The sequence below is a fragment of the Panthera tigris genome, chromosome D3, assembly GCF_018350195.1.
Source record: "Panthera tigris isolate Pti1 chromosome D3, P.tigris_Pti1_mat1.1, whole genome shotgun sequence".
NCBI lineage: Eukaryota > Metazoa > Chordata > Mammalia > Carnivora > Felidae > Panthera > Panthera tigris.
This window is the reverse complement of record NC_056671.1, coordinates 36,668,251-36,687,471: the sequence shown is the minus strand read 5'-3', so window position 1 is coordinate 36,687,471 and position 19,221 is coordinate 36,668,251. Positions and strand designations below refer to the sequence as shown.

Genomic DNA, 19,221 nt, shown 5'->3' with positions numbered 1-19,221 from the left:
TGTCTTTTGGGAACACCTCCACCAGTCTGCCTTAGCCTTGTTCTTCTGCTTATGCAAAGCCTCAAGAACCACAGGCTAGAGACTACCATTCTCTCAGATCTTTGCTAGACATGCTCACAGCCCTACCCCTGTGTGTGTTCAAAGCCCCTTTGGACATCTCATTCCCCAGAACGGCCTTTTCACTTTTTTGCCACCTCTTGTCTGCCCCAACTGTGAAGTATCACAGCCTCAAGTAGAGGTGATATTAGACAATTACTGATGGTTATTTTTGAAAATTGCTCTTGGGGTTCTGTGTCAGGTAAAATAACGGCAACACCCTGTGAATAGGGCTTTTCCAGGAAGCTGAGAGACAAGTCAAAAAGGGAGAAAATTATGAGAATAGGACTTTATGAGGGGCTTCAAATCCAGTGTGCCTCCCCTGGGGCCTATAAGGCAGCTCGTTTTTGAGGTTATTGTGGAGTTGGGGAGATGAAAGAACAACACAGTTCAGCTTTTGAATTTAAAGTCTGACCGTTTATACCCTGACACACACACACACACACACACACACACACACACACACCCCGTTTAGGTTTCCAACACTGACATCAGAAAAATACAAAGACAGATGGTGACTTAAATATCCCTATCCATTTGTTAAGGCCTACCTCAAGTGACCCCTTTTGGTTTTCTCATCAATTCTGTCTTCCCTCTGCTAATTTAAATTCTCCTTCCTTTCGCTTGGTCATGCCCTTTTCATATCACTTTTCAACCTGTGTTACTCTTATTTGTATGTGTCTTCCCAGTATTTGCACATATTGTAGGAACGAAAAAGAAAGGAGCAAATGGGCACAATCACCTCCAAAAAGTGATAACATTCAATAATAAGGTAAGAGGAAACCCCTCTGATTTTATTTATTTATTTATTTATTTATTTATTTATTTATCTATTTATTTTGATGATAGTGTTTTTACAGTTTTAAAAAGATAACAGCTCTGTCTCTATGAAGAAACCATATGGTAAGAAGACCACTCAGTAGTAGAGGGTTGGTTATAAGCATTCCTGGAAATGAGGTCTAATTTAGGTATGCCTGCTATGTAAAGACTTGTTCCTAGCCAGTTGGACAAAGGGAGAAAAGAACAGGAGGTAAAGAAGTGTGGACAGGGAAAAACGAAAAACCTGAAGCATGATTAAGTACATCTATAGGTGGTAGATTAGTGGTCCTCCCTGTTACCCATGGCCAGAACAGGCCTTGACAGTGTGTGCATCCTAAAGGAGGCATCATTCTGCAGTCAAGGGCACCCATATGGGTTATAGACTCAGCTCCTGGGAAGAAACAAAGGCCCTCTGTAAGGCCAGTCTTAGAACTCTGAGCCTATTTCGGTAACAAAGAATTTCACCTAAAATTACAAAAGATGACTTAATATGGAAGTGTGTCTTTTATAGATGTGGTATATGTGGAAGCCAAGTTTAGTCTCTTTTGATATTTAAACTGAATAGAAGTTTCTCTTTGGAACCATGCCACACTTGGAGCTTTATCTCCATGCTGCGATGAACTCTTATTTCACATTAGAGGTCTACTGGTTTGCAGCCCGATCGAATGGAAAGGAATAGATTCTGAGTCAGAATATAAAGGATGTAAGAACAATGTAAAAAAATGGCCAAAGTGGGTTAAAAATTCTATGCCGTTCTCTTCAAGTCTAAGTCTTTTAGTTTTGATTAAAAAGATCACAGAGAATGAATTACTTAGATCCCTTCCTAAGGGGCTTGCTAGCTTAGAGACCACACTGATAAAACCAGGAAGATTAACTACACTCCATTTCTGATATGTGGCCCAGACTCCTTTTGGGTGAATGATGGAGTCAGGCTTTGGTTACAAAGATCACCGACTAAGATTTTTCAGGTGTGGACAGGTAAGAATAAGCAAGAATAATGTACATGATGTATCTAATTGTGATCTTTCTTTATGTATGTAACTCCATGAAAATAATGATATAAATATGTATACTCATTTATATTAATTTATTGGAATAAAAGTGGGAAAACATTAAAAAAAATACTCACACACCAAGGCAGAGTAAATTTTATAATCATCAAACTTTGATCAATACGTTTAATAGAAATTTATTTTTCTCATCATGACTAAACAGAAAATAAACTCTCCAATCAGTTTGAGTTTCCATTTTTGCTCAGAACATTTCAGGGCACCTGGGTGGCTCAGTTGGTTAAGGTTCTGACTGTTGATTTCAGCTCAGGTCATGATCTCATGGTTTATGAGTTCAAGCCCCAAATTGGGCTCTGCCCTGATAGTGTGGAGCCTGCTTGGGATTCTGTCTCTGCCTTTCTCTCTCTGTCTGTCTCTGTCTCTCTCTCTGTCAAAAATAAATAAACTTAAAAATAAAAAAAGTTTTCCTTTCTGCTCAGTCATTACATACACTGGAAGACTTTAGAGCAATAGGATATAAACAATTGTCACTTTGGGGACACATGGGTGGCTCAGTCAGTTAAGCATCTGACTTCAGCTCAGTTCATGATCTCACAGTTTGTGGGTTTGAGCCCCGCATCGGGCTCTGTGCTGATGGCGCAGAACCTGGAGCCTGCTTCAGATTCTGTGTCTCCCTCCCTCTCTGCCCCTCCCCTGCTCGTGCTCTGTCTCTCTGTCTCTCTCAAAAATGAATAAACTTAAAAAAAAAAATTTTAAATAAATAAAAAGAAAAAAAAAATCGTCATTTTGGTCTATTGTGCCTTCAAGTAACAAAGCCTGTTTTATCTGCTAACTTTAATTACTGTGGATGGTTTCTTATCTGTGCTTGCCACTGGCTAATCTTGTCCTTCTTATCATGGTCTCAGATGACACTGGCTGACATTCAGAAGACATTGGATATCTTCTCTTCTAGGGCTTGGAATTTTTCTACCCAGCTAAGAAGGCAACAACCCCAAGATCCCTCCATGGAAATGGTACTGTCCTTCTACTTGGCTTGCTTACTTGGTAACCGTATGAGTGTATCACTTATTCACTGGAAACAGACTTAACCATGGCAATTGCTTTGTTAAATCCTAAGTTCCCATATTTTACAATCATTCACAGTGATTTACAGAATCCCTTTTTATCTAAGGGAGTTTTGCCCTGCCCTTCTCCCCTTTGAACCATAATTGTATTATTTAACCTTAGAGATAACATACTTATGAATAGTCTACCCTCTCAAACTCACATTCACTTGTGAATTCCAGACACTTTGGGCTACAGTTGGAATGTCTCTATGTCCATGATATTAATTCCTCACCATTCAAAGGGCTCTTTCATCTCAGTCTCAACTGGGCTCTTAGCAGTAAAGTCAGACTCTTAGAAGAGCCAAGTGAAAATGTAAATTGGTGTTCTTTTAGTTAACATCATTCTTGCTTCCCATTGATATAAGCCTTCCATCTGGGTACTAGAATACAACAGTTTTTGGTGAGGACTGGAAGTGAGTCAAAAGGATGGCCTGTTGGCCAAACGATGAAAAAAAAAAAAAAAAGATGATTGGGAAAATGGGTATAAATTTCTAAGGTAGTGTCTCCCCTCCCACCAAAAAAATAAATGCTGCAAATGTTAGTTAAGTAAGGGACAATTGCATTTATTGTATGAATATAAAACTTTATAATGCTTTATTGTTAAAAGTGCAAACCATAACCTGAGCTCTCAGTAAGCCATAATCACTGCTCACAGATCACCCACAACAAATATAATAATGATGAAAAAGTTTGAGGTATGAGAACTACCAAAACGTGACACAGACACACAAAGTGAGCAAATGCTATCCGGGCAAAAAAATGCTGCAAACAGACTTGCTGGAGGCAGGGTTCCCACAAGCCTTCAGTCTGTAAAAAACACAATATCTGCAAAGCATAGAAAGGCAAAGCACAAGAAATGAGGTATGCCTGGTTTTCATATTGTGAATATATTTGTTAAATATGAAAATGTTAGGGACTATGCTTAGGGAAAAAGAAGAAATTGAAAACTGCTCATAAAAAAAAGAAAATTGCTCACCATCCCGTCACTTGTAAAATTTGGGGTGCTGGCCTATTTATTTCCAGAATGCATGGTATTCACAGTTGAAACATCGTGATACTCAACAGGGTGCAGATTATAAATATTAGGTAGATAACATTTCTCATTAAGGAGTTTCTAGCTTCCATTATTTGAATTTTAGCAAACATTTAAATTATGTCTATAAAAGTCTTCTTTCTGTATTCCACCTCTGTCTCCCCAAGTCCCTAAAGCCCAGTAAAATGTAGTCATTTTAGATATGGTTTATGTCTGAAATGACGGCTCTGAATACAAACAGATATTCATCAGCTAACAGTGGTTGGCAATCAAATGCTTATGAGGGCCTGGCAATTAATTGCTAAAATTTCCTGGGCAAAGATGTAGTAATATGAACCCCCAAACTTGCCCAAGCTGGCCACAATTTCCCCAAATGGCCCAAAGGCAAATTCAGAGTTGCCATAGTATTGCTCACTAGGGGAGACACTGGCTCACAGGCAGAGGAACAAATGAACGCAGGGGCTAATCCGTGCCCTAGGTGAGGACATCTCTTCCCTATGGATCAAACAATGCCAGTTTTCCTCTGCCCTCCAGCAAAATTACATAAAGGGAAATTATGCCTGACTTATCCACAAGAGTTTTTGAGAGTAAATAATGAAAAGGCTAAGGGAAAATTAATAGATTCAGTTAATTTAAACCTTCAAAATAAAATCTGGCTGTTGCAAAAGAAAGGCAAATGAGCCATCTCGGGTTGGGGACACTGATATTCCGTCCTAGCAAAGAAATTTCGTTAGCATTGAAAACAGTTTGGGAATAAATAAGCTGGCAGAGCTCTGCATGGTTCAGCACTGAAACTGATCTTACCTTAAATTTTACAAAGTTTCAAAAAGGTGGAAATATGGTAAAATGTCTAAAGGTGCACTTGACATCAGGCTCTCCTATGAATCCACTTGCCAAGCCAAATGGAAATGAGAGGTAGATCTTTTGAAGCTGAAATGAGTCATTGGGAGAGCTTCAGTCTGGGTGAGGAAGGACAAATTATGGGAATAGTGACCTAAACTGTGCTGCTCAGGTTACAGATTTATCAGACTCTGTTAGCATCTTACTTCGTGCTGTGCACCCTGTTAGATGCTTTCACACATTATTTTAAAAATAATTCTCAAAATAGATCCTGCACAATTATGTATTCTCATTTTACATATAAAGAAATTGGGATTAGGACAGTGTAAGTCATGTAGCCAAGGTCAGAGAGCTAATAAGAGGCCCAGCCATCCTTGAACTGTCTTCACAGGCCTGTCAGTTTTAATCCCCAAAGAGGTGTACAAAGTATCATAGACTTCACACCACATACTCTGGAACAAGCTCCTACTCTAGCAAACACTGTTGATACAGTTTTTTAGACACAATCTGAAGGAATATTTGAAAGCAAATAAATCTTAATCTTAATATCATAGTATTTTTCTATATGGAGTATAATATGTATGATCGTAATGCACATCTCTTCCAAAAAAGATATGTTGGAGCTGGAGAAGGTCCAGTGACTGGCAGGAAAAACAAATCTGCTCTTAGGAAGTGATGTCTGTTCAACTAAGTGTATCTGTGATTGTATGCTGCTTAACAACATAATCACAGCAACAAAACAAGTTCAAGGGCACTGTTATAATAGCCTTTCATATAAATATTAATTTGCACCTCCTCCTGTCTTCTCTTTTCAAACATGAAATGGATATCTGCTGTTTTTGGCCTCCTTTCCCCAACCAGTGTCTATTTGCAGATATGCTTTGCTTTTGAGCAGTCTTCCCCTCCTCCTGCACTTGGAGTTCGTTTGCCCATGTTCTAAGAACAAAAGGGATGACCCGGACTGACTTGTCCATTCTCAGTGATTGGCTCCGTTTGTCGTGTGACTCAGGATGGTCAAATCAAAGTGAACCTGTTGTATCAGTTTCCTGCATCCGCTCTAAAGGATTCCCACAAACCTAGTGAAAACAACAGAAAACTCACTCACAGTTCCTCTGAAATCTGTCTCACTAAGGCCAAAATTAAGGTGTCAGCTGGGCAATGCTCTCTCTGGAGGCTCTAGGGGAGAATCTGCTCCTTGCCTCTTCCAGCTTCTGGCGGCTGCCGACATTCCTAGACGTGTGGTCACATCATCTCCATTTCTACCTCCATGGTCACATTACTTTTCCTCTTCTGTGTGTGTGCAAAGTCTCCCTCTACCTTCTTCTTATAAGGACACTTGTGATTACATTTAAAGTGCACCTGGAAAATTCAGGATAATTTCCCATGTCAAGATTCGTGGGACACCTGGGTGGCTCAGTTGGTTAAGTATCCATGTCTTGATTTCAGCTCAGGTCATGATCTCACAGTCATGGTATTGAGCCTGGCATCAGGCTCCACACTGAGCGTGGAGCCTTCTTGGGATGCTCTCTTTCCCTCTCTCTCTGCTCCTCCCCCACTTGCTTGTGTGTGTGTGTGTGTGTGTGTGTGTGCACTCTCTCTCTCAAAAAAAAAAAAAGAAATTTTATTGATTTAAAAAAAATTTTTTACATTTATTTATTTTTGAGAAACAGAGTGAGACAGCACGTGAGCGGGAGAAGGGCAGAGAAAGGAGGAGACACAGAATCTGAAGCAGGCTCCAGGCTCTGAGCAAGCGGTCAGTACAGAGCCTGATGCTGGGCTCGAACCCACGAACTGTGAGATCACGACCTGAGCCCAAGTCGGACGCTCAACTGACTGAGCCACCCAGGCGCCCCAAGAAATTTTAACATAATCATATCTGCAAAGACTTTTTTTCCATTATAAAATAGTATTTCCTGGTCTCAGGAATTAGGACCTTTTATCTTTGGGTGGCCATTGTTCAGCCTACTACAGCTGGGCAGAAGTAATGAAAGGAAACGTCATTTTTATTCTGGACTCAGGCGCTGAGTGTATGATCCTGCAGACATATTGCCACCAAGGGAATACCTGCCTGAGAATGACCAGAAGGAGAAAGTGGAGTCCAATACAGAAGGAGTGGGGACCTAACGATATACTTTCAGGTTGTCTCTCAGGGTCTCAGGTAGGCCAGCATCTCGACAAGTTATTTGAGCTAGTAAATTCCCTTTTTGCTTAAGCCAGATTTTTTTTTTTAATTTGTTTTTGTAACATTTATTTATTTTTGAGACAGAGAGAGAGACAGAGCATGAACGGGGGAGGGGCAGAGAAAGAGGGAGACACAGAATCGGAAGCAGGCTCCAGGCTCTGAGTTGTCAGCCCAGAGCCCGACGCGGGGCTCGAACTCACGGACTGCGAGATCGTGACCTGAGCTGAAGTCGGACGCTTAACCGACTGAGCCACCCAGGGGCCCCTGCTTAAGCCAGATTTTTAAAAATTTTGCCTAGAGAAGGACTAGCATAAATTACATCTCCACTATTAAAGCGTATCTTCCAGAAAAATATCTCGCATTAGGCCCATTTCATAATCACAGGGGATTGGAAAATTTCTACTTAAACCCAATATTTTGGAATACATGTGCGTGCCTTTTAGGAACACTGACTCTGAGCGGAAGGTAGAATCAAGTTGTCCCTGAGTGCTGTCGGGTTTTGTTTTTGTTTTTTTTTACTTTTTCCATTGTTCAAAAATGCTTCTTATTCTCTCCTTTCACGCTGTTTTTCTTTCCACATCACCTGACTCCCACTCGATTTCTTTTCCTTTCTCACTTCAAAGGCTTCCTAATTGAAATGTGCCGAAGCAATTGAAATGTGGTACCTCAGTGAATTACTGTCAGACACCGTAACCTTTAGACCAGCTAGAATCTTGTCGTGAGAGGAGACCGTGTACGTTGGTGAAAGTTTAGAAAAAAGAATCGTAAGTAATTTCACACTGGTAAAGTTCTATAGGATAAGAAGATCATTTTTAAAAAATTAAAAAATTATCCATCGACGACTTAATTTATCTTTTGTATTTGTTCTACCTATTGACAATGAATATTTGTGACATAAAATATTCTGAGCATATACAGCAATATATGTTGCAGGGATAGAGATTTGGAATAATGTGAAGCAATGTAGCTTTCAAGATTTAATTTTTAGAAGATGGCCTTTAAAAAGTTTCCTCCAGCATTTCTATTGACAAGATGGAGAAATCTGGGCTAGGCAGGTAGACGTGTGGTAGGTTTGTGACCAGGTGAAAACTAGATTAAGGGGGCTCACCACCAATGTTTATCCAGAGGGGGGTCGCTAGGCTGTTTTTCATTTGATGTGTTTATTAATAACTTAAATCAGGCTAGAATGGTATATTTGTCAAGTTCAAGTGTGACATGTGTTAGGGTCAGGCGTAAGGCAGGGTAAAGATAGGAGTCAGAGGCTAAAAAATTTTAGCAGTCAAAGGCTTTATTTGGGAACTAAGGCCTCAGGCAAGGTTCTGTGACTCAGGGAGAGAGAGCGAGAGAGGAGTCAGGGAAGTCGCCCCCAGGTGTGGTGGGGTGGGGTTTTTAAGCTGCAGCGGTTCTGGGTTTAGGTCCAGGTGGGCCTTTTTCGTGTCAGGTCGTGCTGTCCCTGGGTGATTGGTTGGCCTCCAATTCATTCTGGCACGCTGCTAGGGCATTTTCATTGGGTTGCGCTGGCAAGATGGCCGTCCCCTCTACTGTGGTTCCAAGGACATCCTAACAACATGAACTGGGAGAAACAAAGATTATATATTGAATGACCGAATCCAAAATGAAACCAACAAGCTGGATCTTGAACTAAATCTAATGAAACCAATTTGAAGTGGCCTCTATTGTAGATTAACATTTAGCTTCACAAACCCAAGATGAGGAAACTATGGACTAACAGCAGTTTCTTAAAAAGCAAGCAAACAAACAACTTAATTTTGGTTAATTTCTTGATCGACATGAGCCAAAAATGTGAAAAAGTTACCACAAGAGTTAACGGAATCATGGTTCTTGGACAGATCAGCAGAGTCCAGGCCTGCAGGAACGACCTTTGACCTCATCTCCAAAGTGGTCACTGTACTTGCAGTGAGACTCAAGTAAACGATGTTCGGTCCAAAAAAACAGTGACCTGCTGATGAATGGCAGGAAACCATGCCATTTGAGGCAGTACTGAAAGAACAAGGACGTTTAGTGAGAAAAATTAGAATTCTCAAATCTTAAAGTGTGTTTTCAAAATTTTAAACTATACGGGTTTCCAGGCCCCGTTCTCAGAAATTTGGATTCAGTAGTGAGGTGAGAGCCTTCACGAATCTTTTCAAACCTCTCCCAGGCAACAATCAGACAGATTAATTATTAAAACTCAGATTCTAGGACTTCCGGAGTATCTTCCAACTTCCTTTATGCTCCTAAGAATTTTCACTTCCTGAACCGTACATGTACTTAAAAATATTCCTTACAATGGATCTCTCCTTAAATATACATAATGTGTTTACTTTTTGCCAAATACCAAGTTAGATTCCAGGGGATTGCTACAATTTCTCACACCCTGCCCGGACCCCCAAGCCTCTACTCACGAGGAACTTCAGAAAATTCCACACCCAGCAAGCAGCCCTGGAGACTGAAAATACAAGGTGGGGCCTGAGAATCTGTCATTTCCGGAAAGCTTCAGTGATACATAGAATGTCACATTCAGTGAGCCCTTTCATTTGCTAAAGAACTTTGTCTTTTGTAAATGGGCAAGTTTTATTTCAGGCACTGCTTAGGTATAAACAAAGGCTAAAAGGTTAACCAACACCATTTGGTTAATCAGTTACAGTTGTTTTTTTTTCTTTTTCATTTTTTTAAAATGTTTATTTTATTTTTGAGAGTGAGAGAGAGCTTGAGCGGGGGAGGGGCAGAGAGAGGAGGGGAGACACAGAATCCAAAGCAGGCTCCAGGCTCTGAGCTGTCAGCACAGAGCCCGAAGCGGGGCTGGAACTCACCAACTGCAAGATCATGACCTGAGCCGAAGCTCAACCAACTGAGCCACCCAGGCGGCCCAAATCAGTTCCACCTTTTCATATGTAGTGGGTGTCCACCAACCCTCTACACATCTGCATGTGGCACAGAAGGGTCTGGGGGATCAGATCTATCATTTGTGACCTTTAGTTGGTCCTCAGGATTTCACGTGTGTCAACTCCATTACTGCTGATGTGAGTTACATGCACTCAGCTAGGGAAGAGATCCTTGATAATTGTGGGATTCTGTGTTTGAAAAGCAAAGTCACATTTACTGTTTCAGACTTTTGTGAAGCCTTCCTGGCAGCCTTATTAATTTGCTCTTATTTTGGTAATCACTGTTCTTTCGTCTGAGTGGTTATTTTAAAATGGGAAAGGAACCTAAATTAGTATTTTACATCTTAAGACATACATTTGCATCCGTCATAAACTTTAATTTATACTTTGGCCAAATAATTTTAACAGTTGCTATAAAATCAGTTATTTAATAATAGTTTTTACTACCATATTGAATGCAGCAGGAGACAAGCTTAATAGCCTCGTGTCCACAACAAATTTCTAGCTATTATTCGTACATCCCACATGCCTTTGACAACTCCACGGACTAGTCAAATTCCCACTGATTGCATTATTTGAATCTTGCTAAAAACCAGTTTACCATGTGCACACAGTTTTTTAGTGACTACATCTGTTTTCCAACCTCAATTTCTTTTGCTTTCTCAGATTTACATCATTATAAAAACTACTGTTACTTTCAATAGAATAATTTTCCATAATCATATATGTGCCCCTTAATAGGACATCTGGAATTCAATTCTAAAGCACAAAGAGGATAATGTGTGTAAATGAAATACACTTAACATTTATATTTATATTAGTAAACATAAGAGAAGATTTCTTCAAGGGGGTTAAAATTAAAAAAGCACACTTTAGACACATGCCAGGACAGTTCAGTCAGAAATTTTACATTGGGCAATTTAAGAAAAAAAAAAAAAAAGTAAAATAAGAAAGTATAACAGTGTGACACTAACTTGATCTCTGTTTTTGGCAACTTGCTCTTTAAAATTATGTTCATTTGCTCCAAAGCATAAATACAATTTAAAGTGGCTTATCCAAACCTGAGATAACTTTATCTGAATGTAAGAAACTCGAAAATTACTAAATCCAATTAAGGGACATACTCAACTTATCTAATTTGTATCTTCCAGAACACATAACACACAGTGCAGTTCTTGACATGTGGAGACAGAGTACAATATATGAGTGAATAAATGTAAGAACTTGTCAAAAAGTTAAGACTTTTTGAACTTGGATTGTAGGTTTAGCTGACATTCTTTTTTTTTTTTCATTGAGACAATGACCCTTTATTTTTTAATTTATTTAATTCAATACATACTGATGGAATACTCGTTATAGGTGTTTAGGATACAGCAGAGATTTACTGTTTTTCCTAGGATTATTCATTAATTGGTTAATTAATATCGAAGTGTAGTTGACACACAATGCCACATTAGCTTCAAGTGCACAACACAGTGACCCAACAACTCCACATGTCATTCCATGCCCACCGCAAGCGTCAACATCATCCGCCCTCAATTTATTATATTTCCTAGGCTGTACTTTTCATCTCCACAACTTACTTATTTTATTCTTGGAAGTTTGTGTCTCTTAGTCCCCTTCCCGTTTTACCCATCCCCTCCCCCGCCACGCCTGCCCCTCTGGCAACCAACCACCAGTTTGTTCTCTGTATTTATGAGTCTGTTTCTCTTTGTTTATTTTTTAGATTCCACATATAAGTGAAATAATATGCTCTTTGTCCTTCTCTGTCTGACTTATTTCACTTAGCATAATACCCTCTAGGTTCTTCATGTTGTCCCAAATGACAAGCTCTCATTTTTTTTTATGGCTGAGTAATATTCCATAGTGTATATATACACCACATCTTCTTTATCTACTCTTCTGTCAGTGGATACTTGTGTTGCTTCCATATCTCTGCTATTTTAAAAAATGCTGCAGTAAACATAAGGGTGTATATATCTTTTTTTTTTAATGTTTTTATTTACTTTTGAGACAGAGAGAGACAGAGCATGAGCAGGGGAGGAGCAGAGAGAGAGGGAGACCCAGAATCCAAAGCAGGCTCCAGGCTCTGAGCCGTCAGCACAGAGCCTGACGCGGGGCTCGAACTCACAGACCGAGAGATCATGACCTGAGCCAAAGTCGGACGCTTAACCGACTTAGCCACCCAGGCACCCCTATATCTTTTTGAGTTAGAGTTTTCATTTTCTTCGGATAAACACCCAGTAGTGGAAATACTGGATTATATGGTATTTCTGTTTTTAATTTTTTGAGGAATCTCCATACTGTTTTTTCACAGTGGCTGTATTAATCTACATTCCCACCAATGGTGCCTGAGGGTTCCTTTTTCTCCACATCCTCTCCAACACTTGTTATTTCTTGTCTTTTTGATTCCAGCCATTCTGACAGGTATAAGGTGATATCTCATTGTGGTTTCGATCTGCATTTCTCTGATGACTAGTGATATTGAGCATCTTTTCATGTATCTTTTGGCATTTGTATATCTTCTTTGGGAAAAAAAAGTCTATTCAGATCCTCTACCCATTTTCAACCAGATTATTAGTGATTTTTTTGGTGTTATTTATATATTTTGGATACTAACCCCTTATCAGATACACCATTTACAAATATCTTCTCCCATTCAGTAGGTTACCTTTTTATTTTGCTAATGGTTTCCTTTGCTGTGCTTTTTATTTTGGTATAGTCCCACTAGTTTGTCTTTGTTTCCCTTGCCTGAAAAGACATATCAGAAACATGTTGCTAAGGCCAGTGTCAAGCTGGCATCAATTCCTGACAAATGAAATGCTTTTCAATCTTTGAAAATTTGCAATGCCTCAAAATAGTGCGTGGAAACAAATGAAGACCAACCAAATGAGAATAAAGGGTATTTATTAAGATCTTGCTGTAACAAGAGTGGCATGTTCCATCACTTGTGTTTGCCCAGGACGCAAAGGCGGGTAGAGGACAGGGAAAGCTTTATGGTGGGAAGAAGGCATGGCTTCAGGTTTGCCCTGCTTGGAGAATCATGGCATGGGGGAGCCGTAAGCAGACTAACTAGAAGAGAGGCATCCTTTGTGATTGGTTAGGAGTGCGAATTTGGCTTTCACTGGTTGGTCCTAGTTGGAAGCAGGAATAAAAACTAGAACAGCTGTCAGTTATTAACCAAGTTCTGGCCATTTGGAGCCAATTGTTATATGGGGTAACAGTCTGATTTTCTAGAAGGCTGAATTATAGCAGGTTGGCTCCCTGGGCTGGTTACTGTAGGTCACGGGTTGGTTTCCTAGACTGGCTGCTGCAGGTTGTGGGTCAGAGTTCTGTTTTTATATTTGGTCTGGCCACTGCCCATTTGTAAATTCAGTGTCTCAAATGCTTAGAAATGGGGCAAATTGTATATTCCAATGAACAAGAGCAAATTACGGTTGAGAAACTATAATGTTTTCCCCTATAACAAAAATATAGTTCGGCAATTTAGCTGACTTTTTAAGGAATTGAGTTTATAGTTGTGTTATAGTTCCATATGCACAAAATCTGTAATGATGAGCACATTATGACAACACACACACACACACACACACACACACACTTCCTATTCTTAGGGGCAATTGCGTTCAACTCTTGGCCATTTCTTTTGATATTGATCTTCACATATCTAAATATCATGTTTACATACTGCTAATTTAAGACTTTGCTATTGATTGTCCACCTTGGAAGATAAACATTCAGCTCTCTGTCATCATTACCTCTCACAACCACCACCCCTTTACCCCTACACGGTGGAACCACTACACTTCTGTGCTCCCATTCTCTCAACACACTTATGTCCTCATTTTGGTCAGATAAGTGTTTATTGTTCTGATCATCTAATTTCTATCGCTAGTTTATTCCAAACCCTAGCTACCAATATCTAAATCTCCTCTCAGTATGTTTAAACACATTAAAGTATTCTATTAATTTCATCTTCTTGGAGACACCTCTTACGGACCTGCTGACTCCATCCAGTCTTCCTTGGTCTTCCTCACAGCTGTCATCCTGAGATCTCCCTGCATTATAATCCTGAGAATTCTCTTTCTTGTGTTGAATCTCGTGTATCTCAAATGCTATGCTCTTTTGATGCTTGGTTTGCTGTCAGTAGTTTCCTTAGAAGGAGTTTATTGTTCTGAAACTTTGCATATTTGAACAAGTTTTAATTTCACCCTCACACTTCATTGTAGTATGGCCAGGAACGCAATTCCAGACAGGAAATAATTCCCTTGCAGAATTTTGAAAGCTTTGTTCTATTGTTTTCTAGCCTTCTGAGTGCTTACTGAGAGGTTGAAGTCATTCTGTTTCACAATCCATTTCCTGAAGCCATTTTTTCCTTCTCTGGAAGCTTGTGGTATCTGTCCTTTGTCTCACTGTTCTGGAATTGCACCACCATGTGCCTTGGTCTAGGTCTATTTTCCTCCATTATGCTTGGCACTCAAAGGGCTCTTTGAATCTGGAGAGCTGTGTCCTTCATTTCTGAGAAACTTTCTGGCTTTATTTGCTGAGGATTTCTTTCCCACAGTTTTCTCTTTCCTTTCCCTTTGGAACTTCATTTTCTGGATGATAAATGTTCCTCACCTAATACATTTCCTTTGTTTCATCTCTTTGTCTTTCTGTCGTTCTTCCATAGGAATTAAATCTGTTCTCCTTTCACAAGTGAGTTCATCAGCTTTATTTCCCATCCTTCTTATTGAATCTTTAATTTTGGCTATTGTAGTTTTAATTTCCAGGAATTCATTTTTGTCCTCTGGATATTCCTTTTATACAGTAGCATCCTGTTCTTACTTGAAAGAGGCTCTATCTCATTGCTCTAAGAATGTTAGCAGTAGCTTCTTTTTAAGTTTTCATGTCTTTCTCCGGTAACTGGTGTTGGTGTTTTCTGTTTATTATTGTTTTCTGTTAATATGATATTTCATATTAGGGATTTTCCTCAGCTTTCTGGTAGTCTCTGGTTCTCTGCTCATATTTAAAAGCAGGCATTCGATTCACTGCTTTGTGGGCCTTTAGCTGCAGTGGGGGTGGGGGGTGGGGGGTGGGGGGGCAGTCTCAGCCTTGTAACAAATGTGCTCCTTTGTTGCGCGGTGGAAAGTCTTCCCCCTACCCCCTTCCATCACGAAACCTGAAAACGGCTCTGCAGCACCATCTGGATGACTTGGCCAAACTAAATCTCCCATCCAAGTACTAACCAGGCCCGACCCAGCTTAGCTTCCGAGATCAGACGAGATCGGGCGCGTTCAGGTGGTATGGCCGTAGACTGGCCAAACTAAATCTCATGAATCTTCCTCACGTTTTTTTTTTTTTTACCTTAATATTTAAATAACTTTTAGTTATTTTCAGCCAAAAAAAAAAAAAAAAAGTGGGGCATTTGATTCCCCCTTAGTGCCTCTGGGAAAGGATTTTTAACATCAGTACATGTGCTGTGGGTCCTGGGGTGGCCTCCACAGCCCTCGGCTCAGCAACAGGGTCTTGCTAATTGGGTTGTCACTGGATGAAAGTGCTTGGGATTTAAGTTATTATCCCCTGGCTTTGCCCAACCTCAGTGACTTACTTGTAAGACTGACAATGAAATGAACCGCATAAATCCTGGGGGAAAAATAAATAAATAAAAGCGGGGCATTATTTTATGATTGCAAACTGTACCTCAGTAGAGCTCTAAACTGGCAAAAGAAAAAGAAGGGGGGTTATGAAGCTGACAGGAAGTTCCAAGAATGTGGGTGAAGCTTGTCACCTTTAGTTAGCTACTGTATGGTTTCATTGTGGGAACCCCAAAGTCAGAATAACCCCAGGAATTATCTCTTGGTCTGGTCAGAGTCCTCAAAGAATCTTCCCACCTTCTATCTGGAGAGTAAAAGCCTGGTTGTCCATGTTCTGGAAGCTGAATGGGAAAAGTGGGTTTCAAAATTCATGCCCTACACTGCCGCATAAGCTCTGTCTTCAACATGGTAATTCCCACCCTTAGCTGTACCTGATGTCCCCAAGCAGTGCAGACACTGACTGTCATGACTTTGCCAGAGCATTAACCTCTAGCCTTTAGCCAGAGCAGATCAGCTGGCTACGTGAGGAAAGGATGACGTGGGTAGGTGGCTGTCAGCTCCATTTAAACCAACTTAACCAATCCTTCTGTTTGCAGCCCACTTTACCCCACTTCCTGAAGCCATTGGGTCTTTAGTGGTACAGATTGGGGTGGTTCTTGGGTTTCTCAAATGCCAGCTTACGATTTGTTTTCCCTTGTCCTGCTGGCTAAGTCGCCGGCCTTCTTCCTGCTGCCCCACTTTCAAAATTTAGTTGCCATTGCTTGTTCTCCCATTTATTGTCTTTGTGGCTTAATCCCATTTTCTTTCCCTTTTGCCTATGTCGATTGTGGTTATCATTATTTGGGGCTTTCGGGAAGAGGCAAAAGTAAAAGTGTGAGTTTGATATAACAGCTTTGACCCAAAGCACTGATAAATTTGTTGGCCTTTCTGCTCTCAATATCTTTTCCTATAAAAAGGAAATGAGATACAGGCTCATGATACCATTTATAAGATACAATAATTTTCATCTGTATATACCACTTTACACTATATAAAGTTTTCGCGTGAATCTCACTTCATCCGCCTGATACTTTCATGAGTCAGTTAAGGCGGATGTTGTTGGTCCTTTTATCTAAATGGAAACCTAGGATTGGGCTTCCTGCGTGGCTCAGTAGGTTGATTCGGCTTGATTCTGGCTCAGGTCATGACGTCGTGGTTTGTGGGATCGAACCCCACATTGGGCTCTGTGCTGACTGTGTGGAGACTGCTTGGGATTCTCTCTCTCTCTCTCTCTCTCTCTCTCTCTCTCCCCCTCTCCCCCCCCCACCTCTCTGCCCCTCCCCTTACTCACACTCTCTCTGTTTCTCTCTCAAAATAAAAATAAACATAAAAAAAAAAAAACCCCAGAAACCTAGGATGGTGGAGGTGCACGTGCCCAGGGGTCACCCTGCCAGCAAGGGGTGGCATTAGATGCAGAGCTTCTGTGTGCCACAGGGCCTAATGGAGCTGTTTGAATGAACAGAGGACAAGGAGAGCAAGGGAGCACCAGCGTTATTCTGGAAGCTGAAAATGTCCACATAATTTGACAAAAATGAGAGTATTTGACAAGAATAAGAGATCCCAGCTTCTGTCAAGCCAACAGTTTAAAAAATTCCAGGTCAATCGATGGTTAGGGGAACAGAATGAAACCTGGAAATTTAATCAAGATTTCAAGACACCCAATTGGATTCCCTGGTGAGGATGCACATGACATAAGCCGTTATCTACGCACAAAGCCTTATTTCTTAAGGTTCAATACTGATTTCCTTATCTTAGTTGTCCTCTGGGAATCTTAGTACCTTCATGACCATTCTTCTATATTAAAGTAGCACCGAAACCTAGAGTGAACAGACACCATCAACTAGGATCTCTCTTTTCTGCTGAGGAAAAAATACAGGTAACTTTGGAATCTACCATCGTTTGTTGCGTTCTAATTCTGTTATTTTTTATCTTCAGCCCCTTGTTCAATCAGCTAACAAAGACCCATGGAGTAGCCCGGTGGGGGCCCCAAAGAAGATGCAAAGAAGAAAAACACAATCTTTGCCCTGAAGGAGTCGTCATCTTTTGAGGAAACAAAACATCATGTCATAGTTATACTGTAGTGAGCTCAAGCTCTCAAACCCAATAAAATATGGGATATTCACATCCTGTCAAAATTTGTTATTCAAAACAATTCATTCATTCATTCATTCATTCACTCCCTCAACAAAATTGAAGTACTTTCCTGGGTAGCTACTCAGTGACTATGGCTGACCCACTTAGATTAGTGCCATGTTAAATTTGGGGCGTCTCTGCTCTCAGAGCAGAGCTGTGGCAGGAAGGGGTTGGCTCTCCACCTCCTGTTCTCTTTGACATGAATTTTCACAGTATATCTTCCTCCTCTCTGAGGTGACACCATTCTGCCCTCTTAGTAGGGTTTGTAGTGGTGTGGCAAGGAGAAAAGGCAAGGAGAAAACTCTGCTTATTGGGCGTATAAAGAATATCATCCCTCTAACCTTGCCAAATGAATAAAGCATTTTGAAGGAAACAAGCAACGTGCTACCTAAAAAGATAAGAGGAGAGACCTGTATTTATTGGGGTGGTTAGAGAATTGTTTTCCACAGAGAAGGCGGTAACTGGAACCTGAAGGCTCAGGTAAAACCAGCCATATAAAAGTACGGTTCCCAGGCAGAAAGAACCATAAAATAATTCCAAAGGAATAGTATAAGTCATGTCCTTGAAGTTGTTAATTAGGATAGATGTGCAGGTGGGGCATGAGCTGGGACTTTTGGGTGGTATTAGGGGTCAGTCCACTCAACAACCATTCCCAAACGGTCTACCCTGCCTTCCTCCACCAGCGAGCCTGGAAAACGCAAAGCTAAAATTCCCAGCCACCATGGAAGTGAGGGCTGGCCATATAACACCATTTTTACTGACAGGCTATAGGAGGAAGTCATTTAGGGGGCCCGCCCTTCCCAAATAAAATCCAAAAGTCCACAAGAAGAAGTCATCTGATCTGGCGCCTTTCCTTTCTTTCTGCCTGGAATGCAGAGGGGGCCACTTATGTTTTGCAAGGCTGAGCATGAGCAGTAAAGACAGGAGGAATCTGGGTCCTCGATGGCATGGTGATGTGGCTGTACCACCGGAGCTGTCTACCCCCATGTGAGAAACTATACAATGGCAACTTATTTTATTAGCATTTTCTCAGAGGTTGACTTGAATTTATAGTTAATCCTCTTAAGAGCTTAAAAAAGTGAGCACCATTGTTATTCCAGCTTTCAGATGAGCACACTGAACCACAGAAAGGTTGAAAAATGTACCCAAGATACTCAGTGAGTGCAGAAGTTGGACTTGACCTCAGGCAGTGTGCTACTCAAACCTCTACCTTTAGCCATTGTTCTATATGCCAGTGTTGGCTGGGTTCTCTGTTACCTACCGATGATTGCAATCCTGACTCTATTATCTTTGAGGAAGAGATGACACTTAGACGGAAGCTTTTAGATCATCATATAAACAAAGATGGGTACAGCAGCCAAAGAATGGCAAGTTAGACAACAGTTTGATGGTGAATTCATTTATCTATCTATTTATTTATTTATTTATTTATTTATTTATTTATTTTTGATAATGAATTTATGGTAGGAAAATAGACACAGATGAAGATGGAAATGCAACAG

The 19,221-nt window shown here is 40.5% G+C and overlaps 1 long non-coding RNA gene across 1 annotated transcript; it reads left to right on the top strand.

The window, feature by feature from the left end:
* The first annotated feature begins 2,860 nt into the window (after positions 1 to 2,860).
* Positions 2,861 to 17,665, top strand: LOC102966163. The gene is made up of 5 exons (XR_006210025.1): positions 2,861 to 2,938; positions 6,923 to 7,042; positions 7,710 to 7,850; positions 9,429 to 9,548; positions 17,522 to 17,665. It is a non-coding gene; the product is annotated as an uncharacterized LOC102966163 (long non-coding RNA).
* Positions 17,666 to 19,221: the final 1,556 nt, after the last annotated feature.